This window comes from Salvia splendens, chromosome 5 (genome assembly GCF_004379255.2).
Source record: "Salvia splendens isolate huo1 chromosome 5, SspV2, whole genome shotgun sequence".
Taxonomy (NCBI): domain Eukaryota; kingdom Viridiplantae; phylum Streptophyta; class Magnoliopsida; order Lamiales; family Lamiaceae; genus Salvia; species Salvia splendens.
Genome location: NC_056036.1, coordinates 11,915,081 through 11,929,116, shown reverse-complemented (window position 1 = coordinate 11,929,116; position 14,036 = coordinate 11,915,081). Strand labels below are relative to the sequence as shown.

The following is a 14,036-nucleotide window of genomic DNA, read 5'->3' as shown; positions in this document are numbered from 1 at the left end:
TTTGATGAAACATTTAGATGCAAGAATCCATATATTTCTAGTGAGCACAACAATGGAAGGTCAACCTTTTGAGATTTACCTCTGTAGCAAGCATTATTTTACGGTTCCGTTCCGGTTCCGCCTTTTTCAAAACTGGAACCGGCGGTTCCGTTCCGGTTCCGCCTTTTTCAAAACTGGAACCGGCGGTTCCGAACCGGAACCGCCGGTTTACGAACCGTGGGCACCTCTAGTTGAGGTGGCACAAAGGGAGCGGGAGCAGAAGCGGGGGCGGATGGAGTCGCTGCGCGACGGCGGTTGGCCGTCGCCTTCTTCCTTCCTTGCGGCCGGCGTTGGGAACTGTTCGGGCCGGCATCGGAGCTATCCAAGTTAGCTCCGGCAAGCTGGCTAGCCACCTCATCCTCTCCGGCGTCAGATAGGGATACCGACCTCGACCGTTTGCTGGAGGAGCTGGAGGAGGATGATATGTCTCCCCTATACTTCGGATGCACACGCACCTCCTGCCAAGCGCTGAGGTATTTGAACGGTTTGTAATTTAGGGATTGGTAGGTCGCCAAGGCGGCACTGATGATGTCGAGCTCGCTCTTGCCGCTCCTCGACTACCGCTCTTCCTGGAGGTAATACCCCTGGAACTTTTGGATTTCTTCGTTGGCTCTGAATATGGCATTGCGCACAATACTCTCATTGCGCTCGATGGTTCCAGCCAGACGATTTTCATTGTATCGGCAAGAGACGCGCCACCAAAACCTATCCCCGCTTTGGTTCGTGTCTTTCTCTGGATCTTTGGAGATAATCAAATAGGCTTTGAATAATTGATCCATCTCCGCCAGAGTGTACGGGGTGCGGACACCACGGGGAGTAGGAGTAGGAGTAGGAGTAAGAAGATGAGCAGTTTGAGAGCCGCCGCTCCCTCCCATCTGGGTTCGGGTGCCCACCCGTATCGCCCATCAGGGGCATCTTGGTCGTCCACCGAGTAAGGCCGGTAGCCACCCGGAACTTGAGAACCTTAGGTTTGAGGAGGGGCCGAAAATTGCGTTTCCGGAGTAGGGAATGGTTGTGAGCCGAACCATTCGTGGTTCCAACCGCGGGAGTCGGAGGGGTGATCGCCGGAGCCGGATATTTTTTTTGTAAGAGTGAAAGATTGAGAATTGATAAGAGAAGATGAGAGAATTTAGATGAGAATTGTGTAGGGTAGTGTGAAATTTTTAGTGTGGAAGTGTGGATATTTATAGATGAAAATGTGAATTTTAGGGAAAAAAAATTGAAAAATAAATTAAAAGTGAGGAGAAAATGGATTTAATTTATTGAGAAGGGGGAAAATATTTTTTTTATTTAAAATTGATTTTTTAAATTAAATTCGATTTTAAAAAAAATCGAAAATGCCAACGGCAAATCAGAACGCGTCACGTCAGCCTGCTCAGCGGCGCGGACGTGCTCGATGCATCGAGCAGCGGCGGAAGCAGTGCCGCACCAGCGGCACGGACGCTGTCCGTCTCAGCGAGCACAGCTGCGGATGCTCTTATAGTCAATTTTCCTTCGTACCTTCATGTCTCCTAATTTGATAATAATTTTATTCTGGAGCATATCGCTTTCCTGCCAAGATAATGAGTTCAGAAATTATATCTTCAAATGTTTAATCCTATGTCCAATAAATTATTTGTAAATGGAGGAGGCAGTTGCTGCCCTTTCAAATTCTGATAATCCAGCTACGTCAGCAATATGCTCGTACAAAATGCTGCCCCAATGACATCACTGGTAAGAGGATGCATTCTTGTATTCTCAGACGTCTAATAAGGAGTTCTGGAACAAATATTCAACAGCACAACATCTTCACAGTACAAGAGATATAGTAGCAGCTGCTGCTGTAGATGAGGAACTTGATGTTTTCTTAAAGCGAGATGATATGCTGGAGAATGAAGCTCGGAGGAAAGTAAGTTCGTTTCAAGTCTGTATTTTCTCCGTCCGTTGGCTTTTTTTTTTGTTGATACTTGGAATGAGATTTTCTATTCATCTGACTGCACTTAATTATTTCACCAGATTAGGCGTGTTGATCCAACTGATGAGGGTGATGATTACACACATCTCCCGGTAAATTTGATCTTTGCCCATATTTTGTAGGCAGTTTGCTGGAATCTGGTTCTAGATAGGTTTTTATCTGTCTGCTCATACCTGTGTGTATATTTTTCTTTTGACACTAAGTCCAATAACAAATGTTGGGAACTACATAAATTTGATAGAACCATTCTTTGTTTAACACACTACTAACTGATTTTTTGTGTAGTTCTACTTTGTGTTTTTGTTAAATGCTAGTTTTATTGACAGTATCTTACATTAGAATATTATAAGGTCTCAACTACTTGATATGTGCTTACTTTTATCTCATTTTATATATATGCTTAGTTGAAATTGTAGGATCATGGGTTAGTTCGCGATGAGACCAAGGATGATTTGGACTCTCAATATGAGCCATACCGAAGATCTTTCTCGTAAGATTTAAATCATCATTCTGCAGTTGTTCTTCAATGTAATAGCCGAGACTTAGATTCTCGAGAGTTATGAAATAAAATGCTAGAATTTTATTTAATAATGAATGAGTATTTTATTTCTCGAATAAGAGTATAAATACATTTTCCGTTTTTTCTCAAAGCTACAGATTTCAACAGAAGCAATGCTCGTTTATTCGTAGACGAATAAAGTACGATATACTACTTTCAAGGCTATTGTCTTAGCTTACAAGAATGATAATAAATAAAATTAGTCTATTACAACTTGGGAGTGTAGATGAGGGCCGAGCCAAAGGAACCAGCGACTAAGACCGTGAGCCGGCCTAAAGGCTGTACCAACACAGCAACCGGAGCCTGCCATGTGAAAGCACATTAGCAAGACAAGGCAATTAGATAAGCCAAACCAAATGAGAATGGGAGGCAATACCATGTTGATGGGAGAACCGAAAACTCACCAAATTAGGCAAGGCTGAAGGCTGCCGCAACCAGAGATGGCCTGCCCTTCCAGCAGATTGTCCAGCAAGTACACTGCGCAGCGGCAGGTGCATCCCACCCAGCTCACCAGCCCTGCCCAACAACTGCAAGACTATTTTGGCAGCTCATCAGACAGTATTACATACCTGCAAATCAGTTAAAGGTGTTGCAAAATAAAGGAGAGGGGAGGGATCTCTGCAGTGGGGTACAATGGAGGGAACGACACCATTTAATGCACGAGTACACCTTGGTGCTGCTCTCACAAGGCCAGCCAACATAGGGGCAGCCTTAAGCCCTTTTTTCCAGCAACACAACCAGCTTTTGCAAGCTTTCAGTTACAAGAAAACCTGTATATATATGTGTGCCTCCACCCCAAATACCACTCCTTCACTTCAACCTTTCAGATAACCACCGAGGGAGAGAGTAAGCTTTGTAAAAGGGGCTGTGAACAAGCAAGAACAACTTCTTTCCTTTTGGCCTTTCACCACAACAGGTAAACCACCACAACTCTCCTTAACACATCCTTTCCTCCATGAGAACACACACACAATCATGTTATCAACATCATTTCATCCTTAGGACACCATAACAGTAAGCAACATGAATTAGCGACAGCAGCCAACAACTGTCAGAACCAATAGAGTTTGTGTTCAAATGTCTTTAGTGTTATTTGAACTATAACGTAAGGATTTGCAGTTTAAAACTCTAGTTCGAGCCTCTTAACCGAATCACAATAACCTGCCTAATGCTAAATCGTGTAATCGGAACCGGTGTCGTCTAAGGAAGTCGTAAATTAGCTAAATAAGGAGACTTAGCTTTAGAGACAAGGATCTGCCCGGAGACCACCGACGACGGCAAGGCCGCGAAGGCAGCCACGGAAGCTCCTGGTGCGAAGGCGGCACCGCTCTGACAAGCTTCATGAACGCCGGGTGAAGCCGTGTCCATGGAAGAAGGAAGTGAGGCGATGCCTCGGCTCTTTCTCCGGCGGCGCAAGACCAGCGACGAAAGGAACGGCGACGGAGGCTGGAGCGACTGAAGGAGGCTGTCTGACCGAGTAGAGAACAGCGTCAGTCACCACTGAAGGGTTCACTCCGAGCGCGAGGTCGCCGGAGAAGACGAGGGAAGTGTGTGCTGACCGAAAAAAAAAAAGAGAGAGATGTACGAAGGCCGAGACTTCTGGTAGACTCCGGGACGCTGAAGAGCTGGAGCCGTCGACGCTCCGACGTCCGTGTGGAGTGGCGATTTCGTCAAGGAAGGAGGACGAGGAGGGGGCGAGCTCCGACGGTGCAGAGAGAGCGCCGACCGGAGTAGTGATACACCGAGAAAGAGACGCCGAGAGGTTTCGTCGGTGACGTTCCGGCAAGCCGAAGGAGCGACGGGTTTCGATTTGGAGACTTCTAATCTAGGGATTTCCTCTTCATGATTTGGGTTTTGAGAAATTGAATTGGGGAGAATTCTCTTGAGAAGGAGGCCAACGGTGGAAGGGAGTATTTTTCTTTATTTGGGCAATGCCCATTTAATTTTTGAGTGGGCTTGTTAAATAAAAAGAATTTGGGCCACTGCCCATTTCTTTTAAGTTGGGCCATCAGAAATTATTACACATTTGGGACTTGTCATTAATAATTTGATCTGGGCCGTATTTCTTTAATTGTTTCGATGGGCCACAACTCGAAATAAATTCAGGTTTAAAGAAGAGAATTAATTCCTAAGCCACGGGAGGAAGAAACTACTAAGCCGTGTTGAATTAGTACCCAGAAAATAAATAGATGAGAATTTAATTAGTCACAGAAAGTATTCTTAAAATACATAAGATAAATCGGGAATTTAGTGTACCCGCGCAGTTCGGCCAGTTTCCGAATATATTAAATCGCCGATTTAATTAATGAGTTTAGCTTTCTAAATATAGAAAGAAAAGAAATAATAAGCACACGCTTAGGCATGCATTCATGCAAGATTTTTGAGGTCTAATTTAAATATATTAATTTTGTAAAGGAACGTCGTCGTTCGACGCATAATCTCAGAACAGGGGAAAGCACCTATTTTTTTGCAAGAGTTAAGCAATTGAGGTGTGGGCTTTTCTATCCTACAATTTGTGTGGGCTTCTTTCCTTTTTATTTACAGAACTCTATGAGAATAAGTGTGAACTTTTGAATGAATTGTCATGCCATGTTTTATTTTGTGATTGCCATTCATGGTTAAAACGAATTCGGGTCCCAGTAGGTCAGTAAATCCTACTCGGACTAGTGTACACATAGGGACCGTGAGCTAGCGCAAGGTTGGCCGGTCTAGGGGTCGTGAGCTAGCGCCAGGTTGGCCGACCCAGTGATCGTGGAATGTGGCCACATTCCCAATTCACACAGCTTGACATGGTATATCATCAGAAAGTTAAAAGACTGCAGTCTATTTCAGAAAGAAATAACAGATTTTAGTGACCGGGACTTGCTTTCAGAAAAAAACCCCGCGTTCACTCAGCTTGGCTGACAATTAAAAGAAAAACAGTTTTCGGCATAAGCCACTGAGTATATCAAGTACTCAGCCCTGCATATTGTTTTCCTTAATGTGCAGGTTGATCGATCGAGGCAGAGGAGGTGTTGGGACTGAAGATGAAATAAAAGAAGGGTAGCTAGTGTAGTATGTCTCCATACATGTTATACTTGTCTTGGAACTCTTCCGCTGCATAGACCTAGCTTTGTCTCAGTAAAGACAATGTCCCACATTTCACTCTGATGTAATAACTTGCTATCTTGATGACTTTTAGACAGTATTTCCTTAATTTCAGTAATTATGATGATGTGTTGAGACAGTTTAGTATTTTTAGTCGCGAAATAGCTGCGCTTTCTTTGACTAGGAAGTTGTGGTCGTGACATTCAAGGAAGAGTTGTGGGTAAGTTCCACTGAAAGGTTAACTCTAGCCAATTTCATTTGGCTATCACTTTTTTTCTCCTGCATGCGTATCATCCAAAATCACATCTTACACAATGTGCAAGTACAGTTGAACAAATGTCTTGGTTTAAATTTTGAGATTCAAATATGTGTTAGCTTTTACTTTTCTTTCTGTGCCATTAACATGAGAACATATGTCGAGGTGAGTGATGCAAGGTCTGTTGCTCAAGCCATTATGCACTAAAAGCATTGGATGGGACAGGTTCAGCTACAAAACCCTCGATATCCAGTGCGAGTGCACAGAAAGCTTGTGACTCATTAAGGAATATCATATTTGATATTAATGATCGACACAGAAAATTAACTAAGTTTCACTAATAACAGGTCCTCAGTGGGTTCACCCAGAGTATCTCTAGCACCAAGTTCCATCTTGGAAACAGTCCCAACGACAGTATCCTGGATATGTTACCGAAAGTTACTAAACAAGAACTCTTGCATGTAGGTTATGCCCTATAGTTGCCCTTTTTCTAGTCTAAACTCAGAAACATTATCCAAATTTTGATATCCATAATAGTGTGAAATAAAGTATATCCTATTTTGCAGCACTGGACTTCAGTGCAGGAACTCTTGAAACACTTCTGGTCATCATACCCTCTTACAACAAAGTACCCTAATAATAAGGTAAGATGGTTCCATTTTCTGGGACATCAATCAAATATGTGGCGCAATTTATGGCTATTTGGTTATTTAAAGGTATTCCTTGTTCCTTTTGTTTATTCCACCAATGTTGGTATGTTTCCACTTGCCAGTTCTCCTAAAGAAACTTTGTGTATTTCCCTTGAGTGTTGTAATATTGAATTTTTTTTTTCCCGCAAGAACTGAAATATTTGATGCACGTTATTAAGTTCTAAACACTTACAATTATCAGGAAAAGAAAATTTCATGATTAATTGTCAATCGTCATTATCCCTTTTAGAAGTAGTATCTCTTACAATCATACTGTACACATTACTGCTGCACCAGTGTATCGCTCCGCGCATCCATGCGAAGTGAATTAGCATATTTACAGCATCTTATCGAACTTTAGCTCCCAATATGAAGGTGTGGTAAAAATTCATGAATATTGTAGCTAATCCATTGTTTCCAAAGTATTTGGGGTTTACAATGTAATGTAGCACTTCTAACCCTTACTGTTTTGCTCCACAACAATTGAAATGCTATGCTATAGAGCTGGGCATGGGGCTTGCAGTTTGTGGTTTTAGTAGTTAATGGCAGAGAACTGAAATTTCTGTTTTTAACAATTAGTCCCATTCTTCATGAAATGGAAATTGAATATAATTATGTTTGATTGGGAAGTAAGCTTAGTTGATATGGTAATACTTTGAAGTTAACTGAAACTGCATCCTAACTGGTTATCCATCATCAAGTCAGCAGATTGAAAGATGCAATGTCCCAAGTATATCCCAAGTTGCAGGTAATTTACTTTACCTATTGAGGAATGTTCAGTTATGGGTGTGTCGCCTGGATAACTCTCTTACACTGTTCCATCATGGCATGCTTTAGGAGATGAAGGAATCTGATTTCAGGCATCAGGTTAGCACTAGAATCATTGCATTTGCACGTTTCGAAATTTAATATCCCCTCGCTGCAAGTCAAGTAGAGAGAACCTTGTTGTAGGCTCTGGATGCGGCGTTTGCACATGTCCAGTGGAGATATGCAGAGAAATGCAAAGGGTAATCTGAATTCAACCCCTTTTTCAGTGGCACATATTTTGACCATCTTTTTGTTGAAAATAATGTCAATTCTTATTTTTTTGTTTTTCCGTATTGCTAACGCATTAGTAATATTCTTGATCCAAAAACATTTTTTAAAAAAAAAACAAAAGGAAAAACTAAAAAGGGGGGCGGAGCAGGAGTAAAAGCCAAGAAAGGACGGCCACAGGCGGCGGAGGGCTGGCAGCCATTAATGGCGTCCTTGAATTTGTGAAATCCATGCTCGAATACTCCGAATCCGAACAGCACACACCACCAAAATCACGCACATGCACAAACAGCAAATTCTGGACCCGCAACTATCTATATATATAAGTAATGAGACATAGGATGTGAGTGAGTGATTGAGCGATGGAGAGAGGTGTATTGGGCAGGGCTTTTGGCTCTATGAGGGAGAAGGAGAAGAGTGGTTTAGTGGTATGTGTGTGTGTGTGTGTGTATGTGAGTGAGAGAGAGAGGGAGAGGGAATATCGCTATCACGTTGTTGAAGGCAGTTACTCCTACCATTGTTCTGTAACTGTTATTAATCGAGTGTTGGGATGTTAAGTGACGTTTCATATCATGGTGTACAAATTTTTTTTTCATTTTTCAATTTTCAATTTAACTATCGGCTCGAAAATTCTAACCCTAGTTAACTATTTAATGTTATATCTAATTTAGAGAATCGGTTTTTACTTTTTACATTCTTAAATCCTGATCTAAGTTAAAGTTAAACAATTAATCGCACAAGGATAGAGTTCCTCTAGGGTATCATTCGGTTGCCATGATTACTTGTGATAAAAAATTATTCTAATTTTACTATGAAATGGGTTTTTACATTTCTTAAATTCTATTTTGAACCAAAGTAAGACAATTAATTGCAATTAGACGGAGACCATATAAGGGGTCATCAATTGTCATGATTACTTGTGACTAGAAGTTGTTAATTATTATCATATGCTTTATTTGTTTGTATTTCAAAAGTTTGGCATGTGACAATGTATCTTGGTCCGTCTCTATAGTGTAAATGTTACTCCATTATTTCATGATTAAATATCTCATCTCCAATATTTGGTAGTAGTAGTAGTAGTTTCTTAGAAAAGTAATACTACTAACAACAACGATAGATGTATGACAATGTTTGTAGTTTGTTCATATAGTCTCCGTGCTATAAATCCGTTAAGTAATTGCAAAATGCACGTATTTGGGAATATTTATTCAAAATATAACAACAAAATATATAGAAATGAATTTAGACTATCATCTTAGTATTACTCTCACCTAGAAATATATAGGTGAGAGACTGAGAGTAATATTATTAACATATTAGAAATGAAAATATACTCTCATCTTAGAAAAGTAATACTACTACAAGCTAGAAGTATCTATTATATGATGGAACAAAAAATACCACATATTATTAACTAAAAAATGCCCACATTTATGAAATGTGCGTGTGATTGCATATTCTAAGTTATAATAGTAGCATATAATAACGTGTGATAATGAATAGCCGAGGATAATAAAGAACTTATACAATAGTTGCATAACAAAAAGTAATTGGATAAACCTTCTTCCAAAAGAAAAAAAGGAAATACTCCTACTAACAAAGTGCAAAAAGTGCCGTCGTCAAATGATTAGGTTTTCATTGGTTAAAGTTATTGCACCTCTCAGTTTTGTGAATTATCCATGTAGCATTTTCAAACCTCTTTACATAGACAGATGAGATACTGAGATAGTAGAGTTATTTATTACTCCTTTCATAACAACTTTTGGATTATGGGCCACATTATACTCAAAATTCAAAAGCCCACGTCATCCACATTCAATGGTTGGGAAAGACAATAATGATCTAGGATTATTTTTTAAGTCCTCCGTATTAATTTTTAGCAAGGAAAATGAAGATTATTTTTTTAGGGCAGTGATAAATGTAGATAGTGTACTTGTATAATTAAACTTTTTTTAATATTTTATATTAAAAATTGATTTATAAACATTAATTAATTTAAAATAAATTTATACTAATTATTTTAACATTTAAAAAAAATGAAATTTTAACTTAACATTGTATAATTAATTCGAATCAAACTCGAAATCATGTTACGATTTGACATAAAATTTCTATATCACTTCTTTCTTATTGTTACTACTACAATAAATAATAAAATTAAATTTTAATTAAATTTAAAAATCTTATATACATATACAATTTATATACATTTATCATTTCTCTACTATTTTTTAATTACTCGTAGTACTATGATTTTTTTATTTAATCAACAAAATGGTAAAACCCAAAATGGGGAGTAAAATTTGTTGATTTTACAATTTGTGATGAAAACGATTTCATCTTCCATAACGAAAACTCACCTCGCTCTCTTCTCTACAAAACGATTATCGCAAATTCCTGTACTCGGTCGGAAACTCATGTCGATTCCCATTAAAATTCCCATTCCATCCCTCTTTCACCGCTCCGCCTCTCCATTCTTCAACCCCTCAAAAACCCCTACACCTCCTTACAGATTCTTCTTCTCCAACAACATCACGTTCCAAAGAATTTCCACAAAGCAATCTGCTCTCCCTTTCCCTCCTTCTGCTTCCTCCTCCGTCGAGGAGCTGCCGCCGAAGCTTCAAGAAATCGTCAAACTATTTCAGGCGGTTCAAGAACCCAAAGCCAAATACGAGCAGCTGCTGTTCTATGGTAGAAATCTGAATCCTCTCAATTCGAATTACAAAACGAGCGACAACAAGGTCCAAGGTTGCGTGTCGCAGGTTTGGGTCAGAGCGTATATGGATGAAGATAAAAATGTGATCTTTGAAGCGGATTCGGATTCCATGCTGACGAAAGGGCTGGCCTCTTTGCTCGTTCAGGGCCTTTCGGGTCGGCCCGTGGAGGAGATTGTTAGGGTTCCGCCCGATTTCGCCAAGCTTCTGGGGTTGCAGCAGAGTTTAACTCCTTCGCGGAATAATGGCTTCTTGAATATGCTGAAATTGATGCAGAAGAAGGTTTTACAATTGTATGTTGAAGCCGAGAGAGGTGCAAGCCCTAGTTCTGATGTCTCAGGAATTGGGGTTTCCTCAAATGGTGATAGTGATTTGAATGAGGATTTGAAGGAGGAATTGGGGCGTACAAGTGTATTATTGGGTAGTAGGGGTAGGAGGATTGAGCGGATTTTGCAGAAAGAATTGCTGCCAAGTGCATTGAATGTTGAGGATATATCTTAACAGCACGCGGGCCATTCGGGGGTGGCCGGTAGTGATGGAGAGACGCATTTCAACCTGGAGGTGATTTCTGAGGGATTTGAAGGGAAGAGTTTGGTTAAAAGGCATAGAATGATTAACAGCATGCTGCAAGATGAGTTGCAGAGTGGACTACATGCCTTGTCTATTGTCGCCAAGACTCCATCCGAAGCTGAGGCTCAGCTCAGCAATGATGATAAGGCCTACATTTTTACATACATTTCTACTTATTGTTATTGCACTAATTAATCGAACACTCATATTGTCTATCCCTTTTCACTTTATCTATCATCAATGGTTTTGTCATTTGTCTCTATTGATTGATACTTAGCTTCATGATATTCGAGTTTTGCATCTGTTTATTAAGGACACATAAGTTGCTGAGCGAATAAGCATATGATAGATATGCTCCAGAACCACATCGGTCCTCATTCATGCCTTGGCGTGGAACATAATTTCATGAGCAAAGTGTCTTTTTTGTATGTAAACACAAAATGTCATTACTTTCATGTTGCTCTACATGTTATGATGAAGTTGGAAATGTGAAGATGTTCCCTAAGGTAGCATATAGTCTACCCCTTGCCATCCAGTTCAAGGATAAATGGTTCCTTGTAGTCATACCAAGATATTGTAAATTCCTGATGTAGATAGCTATTTAAAATAACGTGTGAAAGGATTAGAAAAATTTGCATTTGGTGTTTGTTTGGACAGGTTAAAATGTTACTATATGGCATCCCCTTAATCAAGAGCATCACTTCTGGCCAGAACACCAGCACCTTAATCGAATGCTCATTGTCTACTTCTGGCCAGAACACCAGCTCCTAAATCGAATACTCATTGTCTATCCCTTTTCGGTCGGTCAGACTCACTCACTAACTCAAAGTGGGAAATGCCAATGAACCTCATGCTGCTACCCTGTTTACAGCCTTCATCTGTATTGGATGTGTTATTTTTGGGGCTGTCATTTGTGTAGGTTAGATCCATGCCATACTACATAATTTTGTCCAATTATACTTCGATAGGTTATGTTTCATCTCTTTGCACATCATAGGCATTTATATGTTCTAGCTTAAAATTTTTCTGTTGCAGTTATCATGTTTTTTATTCCTTGGGTTCTTGGCCATTCACACTTATCTGTTTAGCCTTAGCGACACTTATTTATTACTCCTACTATGTGAGCATCAAAGGAAAAGCAGGTGAGACTGGGTGCATACTTTCAACTCACTCTTCATAGTCTGCATCCCAAGAACTGGTACCCTATCCCCCTAATATTCTGCCGGCCATGGGGGGAACTAGCCGGGCCATCCGAAACACGCAGATATCCGTTGATGGCAGAGGGGAAGCAAGGTGTCATGAACGAGCAACTATACCACTCTGAAGCTGAACTCGACGATACTCCGGTACTCAAGGATGGCAGCAGTCGTGTGAGTCTCCCTCCACCGCCGCTGAACCACCCTGCATATTTTTACATGTTGTATATGTATCTCTTGGTTGAGAATGTGCCTAGGCTTTTGATAGTGCGGGGATCTCTTGGTTGAGGATGTGCCTAGTTTTGTGACTTTGTTTGCATAGTTATTTTTTACTTACACATACTCATTTACTTTCTTGATGAAAAGGGGTAAGAGCATCCACAACCGTGCTCTTACCCCAAGAGTACGGTTGTGGGTCCGGCCCCACTTTTTCTGTCTGCTCTCTGGCAAGAGCACAACACCCACAGCTGTGCTCTTCCGTAAGGACGAGCACAATTAATTTAAAATTCAATTAAACAATAACATTTCCATAATAATAAAATTCATTAAAAAACATAAATAAAATTACAAATAAAATAAAAAACGACATAATTAAAATCCAAAAAATTAAAAATTACACAATTAAAATACTAAAAATTAAAAAAACACTACTCGTTGCCGAATATGGGTGAAATCCATTTGAAATCCATTTGAGGTTTTGAATGAGGGATGAATGTGTTGATAGTTTGTATGAGAATTAAGAATGAGAGATGGATGAGAGATGGATTGATGTGATAAATGGATGATGAATGTGTGTATTTATAGATGATTTTGGGGGAAAAAAATAAAAAAAATAAAAAAAATTCAGAAAAAACGGAAAAAAACGGCCATATTTTTTGGATTTGGAAAAAAAAATTTAATCATTTTATATAATTTAAAAACAATTTTTAAAATAAAAAATAATAATTCAAAGGCAACGGCTATGCCGTTGCCCAATCATAAGCCGCCACGTCGCCTGCTCGCTGGCACGGCGCTGCTCGATGCATCGAGCAGCGCCGTGCCAGCGAGCAGGAGCGCAGCGGCAGTCCTCGTCCTCGCCGCTGGCACGGACGGCGGCCTTCACTCCCACCACCGTTGTGGATGCTCTAAAAGGTTCTGCGATTTATTTAATTTTTATCCACTTTTCTTGTACCTGAAACTAAAGCTTCTGTTAAAAGAAAATTTTGTTGATATGTTAACGATATTTTATTTATTTTTTTATCTCAATTTCCCACTAGAAATGTTTGCAGACGCATATAATGTTAGTAGCAACACCACAAAATTAACTTCAAGAAGATAAGTTCAATAGCAATTGTGAAATTTTTTTATTTACAATTGACCGTGTAGTGTGTGCAATGTGTATTTTTGTTTGAGGGAACATCTTTTTAGGTCCATGAACTTTGAAAGTATCATTTTAGGTCCGTGAACTTTGAAAATATCATTTTAAATCCGTCAATTACAAGTTAATATCATTTGAGGTATTTGAAAGTATCATCTTGCGTCAAATACCTAAAGTCCAACTATTTGATTCAATTACCATCCAAATTGAATTTAAATATAATTAAAATTTACCTTAAAAAATATGTGTAACTTTTCAATTATTAGATGACCAATTATTTAGGCATATTGAATTGAGACTTCATACTTTATTTTATTTTTTCAATCTAAACTACGTTTTAAGAACTTACTATAGGTGATTTGTGAATTATATTTAGTTTATTTATTTTGGAATTAGATAGCTATATTAATTTGGATTGTCATTTGGAGTATTATTTATATGAATTTCAGAATATAGATAAATTACCATCCAAATTGAATTTAAATATAAAAATTTGCTATCAAGATGAGTGGAGAAAGAATTATCCAAGTTGCCCTTTGAAGGCCTTAAGGGCATTTTCGGCAGAAAAAGTTCAAAATAA

At 39.4% G+C, this 14,036-nt stretch overlaps 1 long non-coding RNA gene and 1 pseudogene across 1 annotated transcript; one reads left to right on the top strand and one right to left on the bottom strand.

The window, feature by feature from the left end:
- Positions 1-2,576: 2,576 nt before the first annotated feature.
- LOC121804974 lies at positions 2,577-4,467 on the bottom strand. Its single transcript, XR_006051231.1, has 2 exons — positions 2,957-4,467; positions 2,577-2,855 (listed from the first exon to the last, which is right to left on the bottom strand). It is a non-coding gene; the product is annotated as an uncharacterized LOC121804974 (long non-coding RNA).
- A 5,469-nt stretch (positions 4,468-9,936) lies between these two features.
- LOC121802855 lies at positions 9,937-12,437 on the top strand (annotated as a pseudogene).
- Positions 12,438-14,036: the final 1,599 nt, after the last annotated feature.